Source organism: Amblyraja radiata, chromosome 1 (genome assembly GCF_010909765.2).
Source record: "Amblyraja radiata isolate CabotCenter1 chromosome 1, sAmbRad1.1.pri, whole genome shotgun sequence".
Lineage (NCBI taxonomy): Eukaryota > Metazoa > Chordata > Chondrichthyes > Rajiformes > Rajidae > Amblyraja > Amblyraja radiata.
The window spans coordinates 6,560,959-6,579,476 of record NC_045956.1 but is presented as its reverse complement, the minus strand read 5'-3'; positions in this window follow the sequence as shown (position 1 = coordinate 6,579,476).

Sequence of the window (18,518 nt, the reverse complement as noted above, 5' to 3'; positions counted from 1 at the left end):
TATTCTGGTTTTTATCTGGTCAACTTTGCCCCGTTGAGCTCTCTATGCTTCAGTCTTGCCAAATCCTGGCCTCTCTCTTTGTGTATATATTTTATGTAAAAAAAAAAAGTTTTGAGGAATCTTGAGCGTTTTTAAAATTCTCAAAACTTCTTTTGTTGTAAAGAGTATTTATTACGTGAAGCTCTATTATTTTATGGTATTTATTTTGAAAAGCTGTCTGAAAATTTACTCATTTCTGAATATAACAAATATCATTACTTACTGAGAAAAATTAAGGGTGACACAAAAGAAAATACATATGTTAACTATAAGGCAGAAATATATAAATTAATGAAAATATCACCTTGTCCGTGTCTTATTTTGGATTTCCACGTCAGGCCCTTAAAATCTGTATTTACAGTGTATTATTAGATTTTTTCTTTCAAAAGTACCTTAAAATTGCTTTTAGTCTGCTATCCATAATGGAGAAGCCATCAAATGTAGATATTTGAACCACTGCATCTCATTGTAGCTTGATGAAAACAATATACTTAATGGGTGAAGGTGCTATGTTGGTGCACTATTGAACTCTGCATAGTAGGTAAAAATCCAGCCTGTTCCCATGGGTTAGCAGATTGTGCTTGAAGTTGGTTGATCTGATTTACAGAAGCACATAGCCGTTATATTGCATGTTTACCACAAATGGCTGAAATCAAATTCTACCTCCTGGTTTCTTAGAAAATATAAACTGTGTTGTCTGTAGATGAAATGCGATGGTGGTGAATCTGACTGAGTTAAATTAGGTTTTCTAACTTATTTATTGGATCAGAATTTCCTTAAATAGAGTGCGAAGTGCATTGGTATGTCAGAATTTTGTTGTTAAATTGGGCATGTGTTTAGCCTGAGTTGATTATTAAGCCAAAGATTTCAATAAAGATCCTATTTTACTCAGGTCCTGGTAATGATTCCAACATGTTGAAACAAGGATTGTCACTAGATGGTGTGTGTAATGTAGTGCCATAAATCTGCTTTGAATAATGTACCAAGAATAAATTAAAATCACACACTAGGTCACTATGCAATGTGGTTAGGTGTTTTTCCCATCCAGCAGAGGACCTTAAATCACTTGTGGCCTTTGGACTTTCACACTTATGAAGGGATATTAGTGTTGCAAAACTCTAATTTGACTTGAGCCGAATTTAGAAGACTTCCAGCTGTTTAATGTTTTTTTCTCATAATGGTTTCAAAACTGATGTTGAAAACAGGCATTAATTCTTTGCACCCTTGCTCCTACCAATTTTTGTTCTTTAATTAAGACTGAGTGTTGCTGGCTACTGTTCAATATATCATCCAGATTACTGGACATTAATGACGTGCAAGAATTGACAATGTCTATACAAGAGCATTTAAGTATGAAGCACGCGGCTGATTCTAGTCATGTGCCAACTTTGACCATCCAGGAGAGGTCACTTTATTGCATCTCCTAAACAAAAATGTCTTTAAACCACTGCCAATCAATGGTATTTTCGAGCTTAAGTGAGTTTATTTTTCTATATCCTTAGCCATCTCAATAAAAAGCAAAACTAGAGATTGCAATCATATAATACTTTTAAAATCTCCCAATGATAAAAACGCTACAGCTTAAAAATATTCAATTGGTGCAGTGACTGGCGATCTTACAAACAATATCCCACAATCAGAAGCAAAATATATGGCCAGTTATCCGGCTTTTGATGATGGTGGATGAGGGAGGTATAGCCAGAAATCAGGAAGAACAGCCTGGACTTCTTCAACTCGACCAATATAACGTTGAGACTCAGTGCTTCTTTTTGCAGGGTAAAGCAAAAATAAAAACAAGCAGAATGAGTTTTCATTAGATTTGGGGCTTCAAATGTGGTAAAATATTTAACAAAAGTAGGCATTGAAAAGGGAGTTCAGTTCTTGAAATTGCAGTGTACTTGAATAATACCTGGAGTATTGTGTGCAGTTTTGGTCCCTTAATTTGAGGAAGGACATTTTTGCTATTGAGGGAGTGCAGCGTAGGTTTACAAGGTTAATTCCCGGGATGGCGGGACTGTCATATGCTAAGAGAATGGAGCAGCTGGGCTTGTACACTCTGGAGTTTAGAAGGATGAGAGGGGATCTCTTTGAAACATATAAGATTGTTGAAGGCTTGGACACACTGGAGGCAGGAAACACATTCCCGATGTTGGGGGAGTCCAGAACCAGGGGCCACAGTTTAAGAATAAGGAGTAAGCCATTTAGAATGTAGACGAGGAAACACTTTTTCTGAGTGTGGAATTCTCTGCCTCAGAGGGCGGTGGAGGCAGGTTCTCTGGATGCTTTCAAGAAAGAGTTAGATAGGGCTCATAAAAATAGTGGAGTCAGGGGATATGGGGAGAAGGCAGGAACGGGGTACTGATTGGGGATGATCAGCCATGATCACATTGAATGGCGGTGCTGGCTCGAAGGGCCAAATGGCCTACTCCTGCACCTATTGTCTATAAAGAGTCAAATACACTGAATGTTGATCTATTGTTACTTCATTGTGGAGGGAAAGGCATATTTAAGAAAACAAGATCTTACAACAGGGACACAACTATTATATGGTAAGGTAAGTTTTCTTAACATTATAGAAATTTATAGCGTTGGGACCAACTAAATTCAGAGCTTGACCAAAGGCATGCTACGGAAGTAAAATCACTGAAAGCTAAATTCCTCCCATTCATATTTGTTTTTCAGTTTAGTAGTTAAGGTAAGGTTCAGGGGAAATATCTTTATGTCAAAGCTTAATGGATTGTCAAATGCTTGTCTCTGAATAATTAATGCTAGTTGTACCGACACATTCTAATAAGAAAATTTGCTAAATCATTTAAATTAAGGAAGATGGAATGTTGGAATTTTAAGAGTGCAACAATGAGATTAATGGTGGAAGAGATGCATTTTGGATTGAACCTCCAAAAAGACCAGACACACAAAAACAAATTGTTTCTTCCATGCTTTGAACTTTTACAATTCAATTCAGTCGCTGCCTCAAAAATGCTGGCAGTATCATCAAGGACCCACATCATCCTGGCCACACACTCATCTCCCTGCTACCTTCAGGTAGAAGGTACAGGAGCCTGAAGACTGCAACAACCAGGTTCAGGAATAGCTACTTCCCCACAGCCATCAGGCTATTAAACTTGGCTCGGACAAAACTCTGAACATTAATAGCCCATTATCTGTTATTTGCACTTTATCAGTTTATTTATTCATGTGTGTATATATTTATATAAACATAGAAACATAGAAATTAGGTGCAGGAGTAGGCCATTCGGCCCTTCGAGCCTGCACGGCCATTCAATATGATCATGGCTGATCATCCAACTCAGTATCCCGTACCTGCCTTCTCTCCATACCCTCTGATCCCCTTAGCCACAAGGGCCACATCTAACTCCCTCTTAAATATAGCCAATGAACTGGCCTCGACTACCCTCTGTGGCAGGGAGTTCCAGAGATTCACCACTCTCTGTGTGAAAAAAGTTCTTCTCATCTCGGTTTTAAAGGATTTCCCCCTTATCCTTAAGATGTGACCCCTTGTCCTGGACTTCCCCAACATCGGGAGCAATCTTCCTGCATCTAGCCTGTCCAACCCCTTAAGAATTTTGTAAGTTTCTATAAGATCCCCTCTCAATCTCCTAAATTCTAGAGAGAATAAACCAAGTCTATCCAGTCTTTCTTCATAAGACAGTCCTGACATCCCAGGAATCAGTCTGGTGAACCTTCTCTGCACTCCCTCTATGGCAATAATGTCCTTCCTCAGATTTGGAGACCAAAACTGTACGCAATACTCCAGGTGTGGTCTCACCAAGACCCTGTACAACTGCAGTAGAACCTCCCTGCTCCTATACTCAAATCCTTTTGCTATGAAAGCTAACATACCATTCGCTTTCTTCACTGCCTGCTGCACCTGCATGCCCACTTTCAATGACTGGTGTACCATGACACCCAGGTCTCGCTGCATCTCCCCTTTTCCTAGTCGGCCACCATTTAGATATAATGGTATATGGACACACTGATCTGTTCTGTAGTCAATGCCTACTCTGTTCTGTTGTGCTGAAGCAAAGCAAGAATTTCATTGTCCTGTCAGGGACACATGACAATAAACTCTCTTGACTTGTCGTGATCTTGACGAAGAGCAAACCTGCTTAGGAAAAGGAATATCCACTTTCTATGAGTTATCCCATCTACTTCATCAGTCTAACGAAGGGTCCTGACCCAAAACATAGTCTATCCATTTCCCTCCACAGATGCTGCCTGATCTGCTGAGTTCCTCCAACATTTGGTATTATGGACATGATCCTCCCTAGTCCGTGTGACTAGATTCTTCCCAGTCTATCACAAATGGACTCTCCTAAGAAATACAGGATTGAAACAGGCCCTTTGGCTCAACAAGTCTAGGCTGACCATTGATAAGTTATTCACACTTGCACTATGTTAACCCACTTTCTTGTCCAACCCTTACACACTTGGGAGATTTTTACAGAGTCCAATTCAACTTCAAATCTGCACGTCTTTGGGATGTAGGAGGAAACCGGAGCACCCGGAGGAAATCCTCATGGACACAAGAGACTATGCAAACTCCACACGGACACCTCACGAGGCCAGGATCAAACCCACCTCTCTGGTGCTGTGAGGCAGCCATTCTACCACCTGCTCCGTGGAGTAACACAGACAACATCATTCACTTTTTAATTAATGATTCTTTGGGCCATAGAATCGGTTCGTATGTAAGGAATCCTCACTCAAAAAGTCGCAATGATTTCCTTGTATTTATCATACTCATTTTCCCATAATATAAACCATTTAAATATCCCAGCTAAATTGCCCCTCAACGTTTTAACAACAGTTAGTGTGAAAATGATGAGAAGCTGATATTGTTTATTTTTTCATGATTTCTACCAAGATGAACAGTGTCTTTGCTTAAAATTGGAATAGTTGGGCTTTGTGAAATGATTATCTGACTCATCTGGTTACTGAAGTAATTCATCTGTCTAATCTATTTTAATGTTACCAGGTCACCAGCACTTCCAATAGGAAAATTGCTAGGTCTGGATTTTCAGAAGGCACTTGATAGAAATAGAAACATAGAAAATAGGTGCAGGAGTAGGCCATTCGGCCCTTCGAGCCTGCACAGCCATTCAATATGATCATGGTTGATCATCCAACTCAGTATCCCGTACCTGCCTTCTCTCCATACCCCCTGATCCCTTTAGCCACAAGGGCCACATCTAACTCCCTCTTAAATATAGCCAATGAACTGGCCTCGACTACCTTCTGTGGCAGAGAATTCCACAGATTCACCACTCTCTGTGTAAAAAATGTTTTTCTCATCTCGGTCCTAAAAGATTTCCTCCTCATCCTTAAACTGTGACCCCTTGTTCTGGACTTGATCGCACAAAACGGATGAGAAAATGAACTGGAGGTTATTTTGTCAAATGGTATTTTATTGGGTTGAATGTGATCAATTGTAGCTCCCTCAGAAATATGTATTTGTGCCTGGCATTTTTATTGTATATCCTAATGATTTGGATCAAAGAGTAAAGGGTTCCGAGTCCAAATTTACAAATAACATTAAAATTCAAGAGACACATAAAATGGAGTCTCCTGGAGGTCATAAAGGAACACAAATTGACTGAGTTATGGTAAACTGAACTTCCAGCCTAGGGCTATGGAAGAAAATTAGAATATTAGAGTAATATAGTGAAAATCTAAGAGCTGCGCAAAAGCAAGGGAATTAAAATGTCCCCGTTCACAATTCGCCAAAAGCTGGCGTATACAGATACAAAAACCTGAGCAATATTTGGCTTTATTTCAAGATGATTGGAATCATGTGTGAGGGAATAATACTTTGTAGTACAGAGCCTTGGCAGTCCACATATGGAGTACGGTGTTATGTTTTAAGTACTACAACGTAGGAAATATATATTGACTTTGGAAAGGCTATAACACATGTTCATAGAATGATGGAACTTAAAGGTTGTATAAACTTGTAAACCCTTGGGTTTAGATGATTGAGAGGCATTTGGGGTGAGATACTTAAAATATTAAAGTGATTGAAATATACTTAAAATGTAAAAGTGGTAGATATAAGAAAACCATTTCCTTTGGTGAGGCGAGACCTTTTAAGAGTAAAGATTGTAAATCTTATTTAATAAAAAGGACATTGGGAATCTGAATTGAATTGAATTGAATCCTTTATTTGTCATTCAGACCTTTCGGTCTGAACGAAATGTTGTTGCCTGCAGCCATACATGTAATAATAACAACACACAATAAACACAAATTAACATCCACCACAGTGAGTTCACCAGGCACCTCCTCACTGTGATGGAGGCAAAAGTCTTAGAGTTACTGTCTCTTCCCTCCTCTTCTCCCTCTGCGCTGAGGCGATACCCCACTGGGCGATGGTAAGTCAGTCCCGCGGTTCAAGCTCCGCGGCCCGGGGTTGGTCGAAGCTGCCGCCCTCCAGTCCAGCGGACGCAGTTGGTGCCACGGGAGCTCCGGAAAACAGGCACCAGCCTGTGAAGGCTTATATATGAAATATTGAAGTCAGAAACTAAAAGACATTTTTTGCTAGCCCTTGCTGTCTCCTCCCCTTCCTTAACCCTCTAGCTGTCTCCTCCCACCCTCCCATCCGCCCGCCCTCGGGCTCCTCCTCCCCTTTTCCTTCTTTCTCCCACCCCCCATCAGTCTGAAGAAGGGTTTCGGCCCGAAACGTCGCCTATTTCCTTCGCTCCATAGATGCTGCTGCACCCGCTGAGTTTCTCCAGCAATTTTGTGTACCTACTAAAAGACATTTATTGGCTAAGATTATCAAGCTCTATGGAACAAAGGTGAACAAATGGACTTGAGTTGAAGGTCGTGTAAGATCTAACAGATGCCAAAAACAGGATCATAGGACTGATTAGTTAAATACATTTTATTATTTTTCTCCACTTTCTGTCAGAATATGAAGCTTGTTTTCCATATATTGAGGTAAATGTGGTCCAAATAAATGAAGATGGATTAACATACTAGATCTGGTTTAATACCTATACTTGTGTTATACTGTTTTGATTCTTTGTGCACCAATTCCAGCTCACTTTGATGTCTCTGACATATAGTATCAGCAATTCAAAAGGCATCATGTCTTATGGCTGGGAGTTAAAAAAATACAAATCACGCTGAGGCTTGAACTAATCAATGTTTTACATATTTTTTTTGAGTAAGATACATAACAGGATAATGTCAGTGGAAAGTATACAATTAATGACAAGACCCCTAACATAACAACGTGGATGTGCACAAGAGGCTTGGGCCCATAGTTTTCTGAATGTGGCATCACAAACAGATGGAATGGTAAAAATATGGTATGCTTGCCATTATCAGTGCCAGGAAGTCACGGTGGCGCAGCAGTAGATTTGCTGCCTTATGAGCCTGTCCCACTTACGCGACCTTTTCGGCGACTGCCGGCACCCGTCATAGGTCGTTGCAGGTCGCCGAAAATATTCGACATGTTGAAAATCCAGCGGCGACCAGAACAAGGTACCACTCTTTGAGCGACTACTCACGGCCATGCAGGCTTCACCCTGTGACATGTCACCAGGGTGTTGCCTGTACGGTCGTGAGTAGTCTCATCAATCGCCCAAAGGGTCGTAGCGTCTTTCTGGTCGCCACTGGATTTTGAAACGTATTGAACATTTTCGGCGACCTGCAACGACCTATGACGGGTGCCGGCAGTCGTCAAAAAAGTTGCGTAAGTGCGCCAGGCCCATTGCAGTGCTTGCAGCACCGGAGACCCGGATTCGACCCCGACTACGGGTGCTGTCCGTACAGAGTTTGTACAGTCTCCCCGTGAGCACATGGGTTTTCACTGAGATCTTCGGTTTCCTCCCACACCCCAAGGACGTGCAGGTTTGTAGTTAAAATGGCTTGGTGTATGTGTAAATTGTCCTTATTGACCAATTCCGGGGATGGCAGGACTGTTATATGCTGAGAGAATGGAGCAGCTGGGCTTGTACACACTGGAGTTTAGAAGGATGAGAGGGCATCTCATTGAAACATATAGGATTGTTAAGGGCTTGGACACACTAGAGGCAGGAAACATGTTCCCAATGTTGAGGGAGTCCAGAACCAGGGGCCACAGTTTAAGTATAAGGAGTAAGCCATTTAGAACGGAGACGAGGAAACACTTTTTCTCACAGAGAGTTGTGAGTCTGTGGAATTCTCTGCCTTAGAGGGTGGTGGAGGCAGGTTCTCTGGATGCTTTTGGGAGAGAGCTAGATAGGGCTCTTAAAAATAGGATATGGGGAGAGGGTAGGAACGGGGTACTGATTGGGGATGATCAGCCATGATCACATTGAATGGTGGTGCTGGCTCGTAGGGCCAAAGGGACTGCTCCTGCACCTATTGTCTATTGTGTGTAGGATAATGTTAATGTCTGGGAATCGCTGATCGGCGTGGACTCAGTGACCGAAGGGCCTGCTTTTTGCACTGTATCTCTAAACTAAACTAAAGCCATGCTGCAGCTTTATAAAACTTGGATTAGTTTGCATTTGGAGTATTGTGTGCAGTTCCAGTCGCCCCATTACAGGAAGGATGTGGAGGCTATTGAGAGGGCGTAGAAGAGGTTTACACGAGCACTGCCTGGATTAGTGTGTATTAGCCTTATGGAGAGGTGGGTCAAACCTGTAGTTTTCTTTGGAGTGTCGGAAGCTTTAGGGGAACCTAATGGAAGTATATAAAATTATGAGTGTTGTGGACAGTCAGAAACCTTTCCCTAGGGTTATAATGTTAATGTCAAAGATTTGACGGCATAGCTTTCGGCTTAGAGGGGGAATATTTATAAGGGATGTGCTGTGCAGGGCAGATGAGTGGTGGGTGCCTGGAACATAGTGCTGGGGTGGTGGTGGAAGCAGACACAATAGTGATATTTAGGAGGCTTTTGGAAATGCCCGTAAATATGGAGGGATATGAATCATGTGCAGACAGAGGAAATTAGTTTAACATGGCATCAAGTTTGAAACAAATATGGGCTTCAAATTCCTGGGCGTGCACATCTCTGAAGATCTTTCCTGGTCCGAGAACACTAACGCAATTATCAAAAAAGCTCATCAGCGCCTCTACTTCCTGAGAAGATTACGGAGAGTCGGATTGTCAAGGAAGACTCTCTCTAACTTCTACAGGTGCACAGTCGAGAGCATACTGACCGGTTGCATCGTGGCTTGGTTCGGCAATTTGAGCGCCCTGGAGAGGAAAAGACTACAAAAAGTAGTAAACACTGCCCAGTCCATCATCGGCTCTGACCTTCCTTCCATCGAGGGGATTTATCGCAGTCGCTGCCTCAAAAAGGCTGGCAGTATCATCAAAGACCCACACCATCCTGGCCACACACTCATCTCCCTGCTACCTTCAGGTAGAAGGTACAGGAGCCTGAAGACTGCAACAACCAGGTTCAGGAATAGCTACTTCCCCACAGCCATCAGGCTATTAAACCTGGCTCGGACAAAACTCTGATTATTAATAACCACTTTCTGTTATTTGCACTTTACCAGTTTATTTATTCATGTGTGTATATATTTATATCATGGTATATGGACACATTTAACTGTTTTGTAGTAAATGCCTACTATTTTCTGTGTGCTTAAGCAAAGCAAGAATTTCATTGTCCTATACAGGGACACATGACAATAAACTCACTTGAACTTGAACTTGAACTGTAAACCCTGTTCCTCTGCTGCACTATTCAATGTTCTATAAATTACACTCACTGGAATGTAGATTGAGAACTATCTTACGATAAACCAAAAAATGTTGTTTTAGGTTCATAGGAAGTTCAGGTCAAGAGCTAAGTTGCCCATGAATGGCAACTATCAGCAAAGCACCTACAATCTTATGCCCCTGTCCCACTTAGGAAACCTGAACGGAAACCTCAGGAGACTTTGCACCCCACCCAAGGTTTCCGTGCGGTTCCTGGAGGTTTTTGTCAGTCTCCCTACCTGCTTCCACTACCTGCAACCTCCGGCAACCACCTGCAACCTCCGGGAACCGCACGGAAACCTTGGGTGGGGCGCAAAGTCTCCAGAGGTTTCCGTTCAGGTTTCCTAAGTGGGACAGGGTCATTATTTAGCCACCTGGAGCGTAACAATTCCTTTGCATCTATCTTATGCATTTCATTATATATTTTCAAAAAGAGCTTTAAAAAGGGTTGTGCACTTATAAACAAAACCTTATTGCTTCTTGTGAACTTTTTCATTATGAATTCTAATGCCACATTTTTCATGAAAATTACCTGTGCAAAACTATCATGGCCTATTCCAATGCATTATCTCATCTCCCTGTATCATAAAACTGTGCTCCTATCCAGATCTAGAACTGCCATTAAGTTTCATTGTTTAACTACACATTAAAATATAAATTTGCGTACTATTTAAGTCATTACAAACTATCCCAGCATATTAAAACATATAAGATTATTAAGGGTTTGGACACACTAGAGGCAGGAAACATGTTCCTGATGTTGGGGGAGTCCAGAACCAGAGGCCACAGTTTGAGAATAAGGGGTAAGCTATTTGGAACGGAGACGAGGAAACACTTTTTCTCACAGGGAGTGGTGAGTTTGTGGAATTCTCTGCCTCAGAGGGCGATGGAGGCAGGTTCTCTGGATACTTTCAAGAGAGAGCTAGATAGGGTTCTTAAAGATAGCGGAGTCAGGGGATATGGGGAGAAGGCAGGAACGGGATACTGATTGGGGATGATCAACTATGATCTCATTGAATGGCGGTGCTGGCTCGAAGGGCCAAATGGCCTATTCCTGCACCTATTGTCTATTGTCTATTGTCTATTCGATTGGGCTATGAGTGACCCATAAATAAAACTTAAGGTTGGTCCACCAACACCTACCTAATGGAACAGATGCCTTACACAATTGAATGATCCTTTCCATGTGAAGATAGAAATTGAATTGAAATTGAATTGAAATAATTTAATTGCCACACAACCAAGGTCGGTGGTATTTGGGTTGCCAGCAGCGGTACAGTAATAAAGAACACAACCACAATAAAAAATTTACACAAACATCCACCACAGCATTCATCACTGTGGTGGAAGGCACAGAGCTTGGCCAGTCCTCCTCCATTTTCCCCCATGGTCAGGACCTCCACCCTCCACAGCTGTTGCTGCGGGCGTCCAGATGGTAAGGGACAAAGTCAAAGTCAAGGTGAGTCCAGGATCGGCTCTTCCCAACCAGAGACCGCGGCTTCAGGCTGGTGTAGGCCGCAGGCCGGCGGTCAGTTTTAAAGTACCTGCCGTGCCGCAGCCGGAAGCACCGCAGTCTGCAGGGCCGGCGGTCGAAGCTCCCCTCCAGGGGTGATGATAAGTCCATACCGCACCCGCGGTAGAAGATGGCCGCGGGCCGGCGGTGGAAGCTTCTTCTTCCCCCGGGTCCCCAACGTGAGATCCCGGGCTGTAGACGCCGCACCAGCTGGAGTTCTGCAGACCGCGGCTTCAGGCTGCCGGCTGCCGCGGGCCAGCGTAACGGTGCGCTCCCCTCCAGCGAGGTCTCACCCGCTCCGTGCCGAGAGTCCACGCTGTGCCCGCCGCTGAAGCTCCGGGCGTGTCTCCGGGAAAGTCCGTCCAGTCTGATGTCTCTTCCAAATATTACTCATAAATGTGGTTTAAGCAATCATTGACAACATGCCCGGCATGGTACCATGTGTAACCTTAGCTTAATTACAACCACTGCAGCAATTTGCTGTCTGGCTTTGCTCAGAGAGTACTCAGCAAAAATTGGAGGTAAATCAGCAAGTTATAGGGCAAGGAATAAGAAGACTAAGCAATGAAAAAGGGAGGCGTGGGTATCAGGTGAATAGTTAAAAGCTATTTTATTACCTTATCCTCTTTTGAAATGCAATTATTCAAGTATTAATGTGTGTTAAATTTCCTGTGTTACATCTACTTTTCCACCCAAAATCTTATCTCCTTCAGCTGAATAGTCTTGTATAAACCTGGTGGATTATTAATCCCCTTCGTGCTTCAAGAGCTGGAATTTGAGGCCATTACATGTTGTTTGTACACAAAGAAAATAATGGCTGAATTTAGATTCCAGTCTAGATTCAGATTCAGATTCAAACGTTATTGTCATTGTGCAGTGTACAGTACAGAGACAACTAAATGCATTTAGCATCTCCCTAGAAGAGCGACATAGAATATGAGCAAGAAATAAATATATTTATGTGCATACAGACATAGCAGTGCAATTATTTTTTTCCTGGTGGAAGGAGTGTCCGGGGGGGTGGGGGGGGGGGGGGGTGGTTGGCAATCATCGCGGTACAGTGTTGGGTAATGTAACAGCCGCAGGGAAGAAGCTGTTACTGGACCTACTGGTCTGGCAACGGAGAGACCTGTAGCGCCTCCCGGATGGGAGGAGGGTAAACAGTCTATGGTTGGGGTGAGAGCAGTCCTTGACGATGCTGAGCGCCCTTCGCAGACAACGCTTGCTTTGGACAGATTCAATGGAGGGGAGTGAGGAACCGGTGATGCGTTGGGCAATTTTCACCACCCTCTGCAGTGCTTTCCGGTCGGAGACAGAGCAGTTGCCATACCATACTGTGGTACAGTTGGTGAGGATGCTCTCGATGGTGCAGCGGTAGAAGTTCACCAGAATCTGAGGAGACAGATGGACCTGTTTTAGGAGTTCAAAAGGGAACTGCAGATGCTGGAATATCGAAGGTACACAAAATTGCTGGGGAAACTCAGCGGGTGCAGCAGCATCTATGGAGCGAAGGAAATAGGCGACGTTTCGGGCCGAAACGTCGCCTATTTTCTTCGCTCCATAGATGCTGCTGCACCCGCTGAGTTTCCCCAGCAATTTTGTGGACCTGTTTTAGGATACTGAAGAATGAGGAAATGTCATGTTTTGTGAGTAAATATCAGTGGAAGCTACTAAACGGGGCTGTCCCACTGTACGAGGTAATTCAAGAGCTCTCCCACGAGTTAAAAAAAAAATCAAACTCGTGGTAGCACGGAGAATGTACGTAGCGGGTACGTCGGAGCTCGGGACGTCTCTTTGCGGCTCGTAACGCTAACGGCAGGTACTCGGGAAACGCGGTAAGCTTGTGAAGACACGTGAAGGTTTTTCAACATGTTAAAAAATGTCTACGAGAGCCCCGAGTACCTACGAGCGGCTATTACCGTAATTCTCCGAGTTCGAATCAGGGGAAACTCGGGAGAACTCTTGCAGTGCAAAGCATCTTGGAAAGCATCTTGTCCGGGAGCATTACCATCTGGTTTGGGAATTGCTCTGCCAAGGACAAGAAGGCTCTGCAGAGAGTAGTGCGTTCGGCCGAACGCACTATGGGAACTTCACTTGCCCCCCTGCAGGAACTATACATCAGGAGGTGCAACTCCAGAGCCAACAATATCATGAGAGACCCCTTCCACCCCTGCAACAGACTGTTCCAGCTGCTACAGTCAGGCAAACGCCTCCGTTGCCATGCGGTGAGAACAGAGAGGTTGAGAAGGAGTTTCTTCCCAGAGGCCATTCGGACTGTAAATGCCTATCTCACCAGGGACTAACTCTACTGAACGTTTTTCCTTCCATTATTTATTATGTAAAGGTATATGTGTGTTATGATTGTGTTTATAGGTTGTTTGTCTTTTTGCACAAAAGTCCGCGAGCATTGCCACTTTCATTTCACTGCACATCTCGTATGTGTATGTGACAAATAAACTTGACTTGACTTGACTTGACTTGACTTGATAGAGTGGGACAGGCCCTTTACAGTAACTTGGATCTGCAGCAGAATTTTAATGAAATGAAAAGAGAAGTATGGTCATGTCAATGGGTTTTAGATGAATGCCATTCAGGGGAGAGCTACCATGGGTCAGCTCGTGACTGTTGATCCACATACCCTTACTACTTTGTACGTTCATGGTAGGAGCCTCGGAATGTGGATGCAACTGAAGGGGCGGAGGCAGGCTGTGGTTGTGTTTAGTTTGGTGTGGAGGAAGATGAACTAATCCTTCCTTTCTAAGCCTGAATATATTAAAATGTTTGTAGAAGCTATACATAGAAACAAAGAAACATGGAAAATAGGTGCAGGAGTAGGCCATTCAGCCCTTCGAGCCTGCACCGCCATTCAATATGATCATGGCTGATCATCCAACTCAGTATCCTGTACCTGCCTTCTCTCCATACCCCCTGATCCCTTTAGCCACAAGGGCCACATCTAACTCCCTCTTAAATATAGCCAATGAACTGGCCTCAACTACATTCTGTGGCAGAGAATTCCAGAGATTCACCACTCTGTGTGAAAAATGTTTTTCTCATCTCGTTGAAAAATGTTTTTCTCATCTCGGGCAGTAACAGTCATCTGAAGAAAGTAATCAAAGAAGTGCACAAGATATGGCATGCCATTCAAAGCTGCCAAGCACCATCGTGAGAAACCACAGCTTGGCTGAAAATATTGCCTTTAAATAGGATGTTAAACCAAGGCCTAGCCTGCCCTTTGATTCAATCAGATGAACGCTGACAATTCTGGATTCTACATTCTATGGTAATCTGAAGAAAAACTAGGAGTTCTTCTGAACGACCAATACTATATTCTTTCTGGAAAAACATTGATTGCAGCTTGGACCATTTGCTCCACTCTAAGGGTTGCCTCAATCTCAACAGCACAACACTCCCAAACATAATTAAAATGGGCAACATTCTGAAATGTGCGTAGATAGTAAGTTAAACACAAGCAGTCTTGCAGAAAATGACCATTCACATTGTTTATTGTTGGTTTGTCATGTGGTTCAATAGATTTTCAGGACATGCAACAAGATCAAAAGCTTTTTATCCCCGTTATGTGCAATGCAAAGTCTCTTTTTAGCTCAAACATTTCTGGCAAATATTTGAGGCAAATGAATTCCTGCAATACTTAGTGAATAAAAATCAAAGGAAAGACCTTGATAGAAAAATATATAATTTTTGAAAGGCAAAGTGGGTGAAGCTAAGGTTTTCCCCATGCCAGATTCATTTTGGAATCAGGTAGCATCTAAACTTAGAAACAGAAACATAGAAAATAGGTGCAGGAGGAGGCCATTCGGCCCTTCGGCCCTTCGAGCCAGCACCGCCGTTCATTGTGAGCATGGCTGATCGTCCCCTATCAATAACCCGTGCCTGCCTTCTCGCCCATATCCCTTGACTCCACTAGCCCCTAGAGCTCTATCTAACTCTCTCTTAAATCCACCCAGTGATTTGGCCTCCACTGCCCTCTGTGGCAGGGAATTCCATAAATTCACAACTTCTTTGCATTGACATGGAGGTTTTGTAATATCTAGCCTAAAAAACACCTTCCTTTTACCTGAGGAACCACAGCGTTGACACATATATTTAACACACAGTTATAGATAATCCTCTACCCTTATGACTCAGTTACAGCACTCTTTCCTGACAGTCAATACAAGCAGGAATGTTGGGAAAAACTCTTCCAGTCCGATACTACCTGTACCATTGTAATGCTGACCACTGGTTTTAATCATAACACCATTGGTAAATGTGCTTTCAGCTTTTCTATCTGTAAGATCAGGCATTCTCTCCGTGAACTGAAACACATGGAACTGCCGATGCTGGACCATTGAACAAAATACAAAGTGCTGGAGTATCTCAATAGGTCTGGCAACATGTGTGGAGGGAATGGATAGGCGACATCTTGGGCCTGAAACCTTGTCGATTCATTCCCTCCACAGATTCTGCCTGTGCCGTTGAGTTACTCCAGCACTTCGTATTATTCTCTCTATAAACCTCACTACACAGTGAGTGGTGAGTCTGTGGAATTCTCTGCCTCGGAGGGCGGTGGAGGCAGGTTCTCTGGATGCTTTCAAGAGGGAACTAGAAAGGGCTCTTAAAAATAGCGGAGTCAGGGGATATGAGGAGAAGGCAGGAACGGGGTACTGATTGGGGATGATCAGCCATGATCACATTGAATGGCGGTGCTGGCTCGAAGGGCCGAATGGCCTGCTCCTGTACCTATTGTCTACTGTCTTCACAGTTTCACTCACTTACGACACACATTTCCACCTTGATCAAGTTTATTGCCATCTCTTTAAACATTTGTTGGTGTTACGTGTTGTTTGAGAAATCTTCTGTAAAGCACCTTAGAATATTTTCTGCACTGTGGCGCAGCAGTAAAGTTGTTACCTTACAGTGCTAGAGACCCGGGTTCGATCCTAACTATATGTTGACCAACTGGGTTTCTCTGGGTGCTCTGGTTTCCTCCCACATTCCAAAGTTGTGTGTGTTTGTAGGTTAATTAGCCCGAGTGTAAATAGTCCCTAGTGTGTAGGATGGAACTTGTGTATGGGGTGTTTGCTGGTCAGTGCGGGCTCGTTGCGCTGAAGGGCCTGTTTCGACCCCGTATCTCTAAACTGAACTAAATTTTGCTGAGTTAAAGGTAGCCAATGAGTGTAAGTTAGTGAGCTGTTCGTGAATTACCAGCTGCAGTTCCTCATCTCCAGCAGTGAGTACATGTTTAAAGAACATCATTGGCTGTAAAACCTTTGGTTCTACCTGAGTTTGAGAACTATGTTATGTAAGTGTTTAACTTTCCTGTCCTTCCCCAAAAACTACTCGCTATTAATTTGTGCTCGTTTCAGACCTGGATTGTTAAATTTAGTTTGACTAGTTGGAACTTGTGAAAACTTCCAAGAATGTTCCATTTGTAGAACTGGAAAGAGCAGGAGTGCATCTTGTAGCTTTATATAAAACAGGCTGCTGCCTGTCCTTGCCTCCTATTCAATCCCCAGACTTACCCAGAGGCCATGGTGCAGGGTAAAATTGGTTTGGTCCTGTCAGGCAAGCTGCAGAAATTTGACTGAATTGTCAAGTTGATGCCTCAACATAAGTTTCGTTTGAACCTTGGGTCTCTGTGTTCTGATCTGTTTTTGATCCGTGTCTCACACTTAGGGTGCAATGAAGGAAGCGTGGCACTAATAACTTTGCAATAAACCATCAGCTACCACCACCCTCTGAATAGATATGGGCCAACGCTGTGAGGCAGACACTATCCCACTTTCCTTGATGGATGTGGATGAATGACACAATTTCACTCTCCCATCCCTAGTCTCCCTCAGCCCATCACACCAGACGAGCAAGGTCAAGAGTGCTTTATTGTCATATGTCATGAAACGGAACAATGACATTTTTACTTGCAGCAGCAAAACAGCTATGTAAACATCTATACACACACATATATATATATATATATATATATATACACACACACACATATATTTACACACACACACACACACATATATATCTACACACACACACGCACGTATATCTACACACACACACATACATATATCTACACACACACATATATATATCTACACACACACACATATATCTACACACACACATATATATATATCTACACACACACACATATATCTACACACACACACATATATATATCTACACACACATATATATATATCTACACACACATATATATATTTACACACACACATATTTATCTACACATATATATATATATATATATATCTATACACACACATATATATATATCTACACACACATATATATCTACACATATATGCACACTCACACACACACACACACGTGTGTGTATGTATTTATATAGATGTATGTATATGTGTATGTGTGTGTATATGTATATTTATATATATGTGTGTGTGTGTATATATGTGTGTGTGTGTATATATGTGTGTGTGTGTATAAATGTGTGTGTGTGTGTGATAATATATTTGTGTGTGTGTGTATATGTATGTGTGTGTGTGTATATATATGTGTGTGTGTGTGTATATATATGTGTGAGTGTGTATATATATATGTGTGTGTGTGTATATATATATATATATATATATATATGTGTGTGTGTGTGTGTGTGTGTATGTATATACGTGTGTATATATATATATATATACATACACTATGTTTACATGTATATGTATATAAACAACAATGAAATAGAAGGGTCTCGACCTGAAACCTCACCCATTCCTTTTTTCCAGAGATGTTGGCTGTCCCTCTGAGTTACTCCAGCATTTTGTGTCTATCTTCGGTTTAAACCAGCATCTGCAGTTCCTTCCTACACAATAGTCAGAAGTGGGTGCAGATTAGATACAAATGATTTGTCTATTAGTAATTGAATATTAAAATGCTGGCAATTTGAATCAAATACATAGGCTCTGTGTGATTTAGCTTTGTGCCTGGTGATGAACACAACACACTGGGTACAAAATGGTTTAGTCATATAAATTGCCCATCTCCTACTTGTACCTCAGTACGATTACCTCTTCCTGTTGACATCCTCTGCTGGTATTCCTTAAGATTGTTATGGGCTTGGACACGCTAGAGGTAGGAAACATGCTCCCAATATTGGTGGAGTCCAGAACCAGGGGCCACAGTTTAGGAATAAGGAGTAAGCCATTTAGAACGGAGACGAGGAAACACTTTTTCTCACAGAGAGTGGTGAGTCTGT